Source organism: Phalaenopsis equestris, unplaced genomic scaffold (assembly GCF_001263595.1).
Source record: "Phalaenopsis equestris unplaced genomic scaffold, ASM126359v1 Scaffold203729, whole genome shotgun sequence".
Lineage (NCBI taxonomy): Eukaryota > Viridiplantae > Streptophyta > Magnoliopsida > Asparagales > Orchidaceae > Phalaenopsis > Phalaenopsis equestris.
In genome coordinates this window covers 198,060-199,794 of record NW_018223334.1, presented here as the reverse complement: position 1 = coordinate 199,794, position 1,735 = coordinate 198,060, and positions in this window count along the sequence as shown.

Sequence of the window (1,735 nt, the reverse complement as noted above, 5' to 3'; positions counted from 1 at the left end):
CTCTATTGGATGATTGGGAATCCCTCGGAGGAGGTAACCTACGGTTGCTAACGAGGTTTCCCATGGTTTAAATGAAATTATGAAACTCATTAAGTTGGGTTTAGTAAGTTCATTTGGACTAAGTAAATTCAATAGAAAATAGTGGTGTCGGAACGAGGGAACCGTAGGATCCTAACCGGTGTCGCTCTAATGAACTTTAATATGCCCTCATAAACTTTAAAGAACTTCGACCATTGGGCCACCTCATTTGATATTATAACTTGACACACTAGATAACTCAAATTTGTCACAGCAGGAGCTTGGAGCTAGCATGGCGGGCAGCACGACCATCTTCAACAGCAAAACCTGTCTTCCCCAGCTAAACCAATCTTCCTTCCTTAGACCTAAATAAAAAAGCCATAGTACTTCGAGGTTGATTGTTTATGCAACATAAATCATCACCTTATCTTTAGGCCTTTGCATAGCTCTGCTATACAATATAAGCCCTAACTCGTCTTAGGATTCCAAGGTTGTCGTTTGTCACGACCTAAATCCTCATATCTTCCAGGCTATTTGTGTAATCATTTCACACGAATGTAAGACTTAACTAATAAAATTTGCAGGATGAAACACTTAAAATATTTCTCCTCAAAACTGAAGCCGAACATTAGGATAGCTTGGGAAGTCACCGGAGTTCTCCTCTGGATCCCTGACATTCCCTAGTTCTTCCTCCTTTGGATTCTACAATAAAATGTTCCAAATTTGAACCAATCCCCTTTTATACCTCTACGTCCAATTTTGTTGTAGAGTCCTACTCTTTGAAAGTCCTTGAAGATAATATTTCTTGATTTTTATCAAGAGTCTTCTTAAGTGACTTCGGTCATTTAGGATGTAATTAAATGTAGGGGCTTGCCCTTATAGGAAGCATGTCCGAACCCAGCTTAATATAAACCCTATTTAATCGTTTATATTAAATATGGGAACTTGTCGGCAAATATAAAGGTTGCGCAGACCAAACGGACGTCATACTTTCCTTAGTTTATTTGATCGAGCCTCATCCTCAATTCTTGTGTTTATCCTTCGGGATAGATACAGAATTTGAGTTACAATGCTCTTTCATTTTAAACTATGAAAATAATGGAGTCAGTTTGATTTCATACTTCAACGTCCTTCCGAAGCGGGCAACGGGATTTTGATTCCGGTGACCGACAGCTTCTTACAGGCAACCCCACAACCAAACCATCCCCGAAATAACGCCGACAGCTAGTGTTTAACTGAGACAGTAAGTGTTGGATCCAAAGAAGGGAACTTTATTGTTTCATGGCTCAAGTATGGTGGTAGTGTGGTTAGCCACCACATTTATACTAAAATACCCAATCTAGCCTTCTACCCCCAAAACCTACCCCAATTTACCAAATTACCATTGAAACCCCAATTTTGACCAAAATACCAAAATTACCCAAAAAACCCAATTTTTTTCCAAAAATCATTTCAAAACATTTGAAACCACCCAAATTACCCAAAACACCCGAAAATTTTCAAAATTACCAAAATACCCCCTGATTTTGTCGAAATCACAAAAATACCCCTGCTGGCCCAAACTCTCCGAAAACCTTTGAAATCATTTCAAATGTCCCCAAAACTAATTTAGACCACTTCATTGAGCCTAATTTCACCAATTTGATCAAATTTGACCAAACATCCCAAATTGCTCTTAAAGACCCAATTACGCCAATTCACCCCCACTGTCCACCAA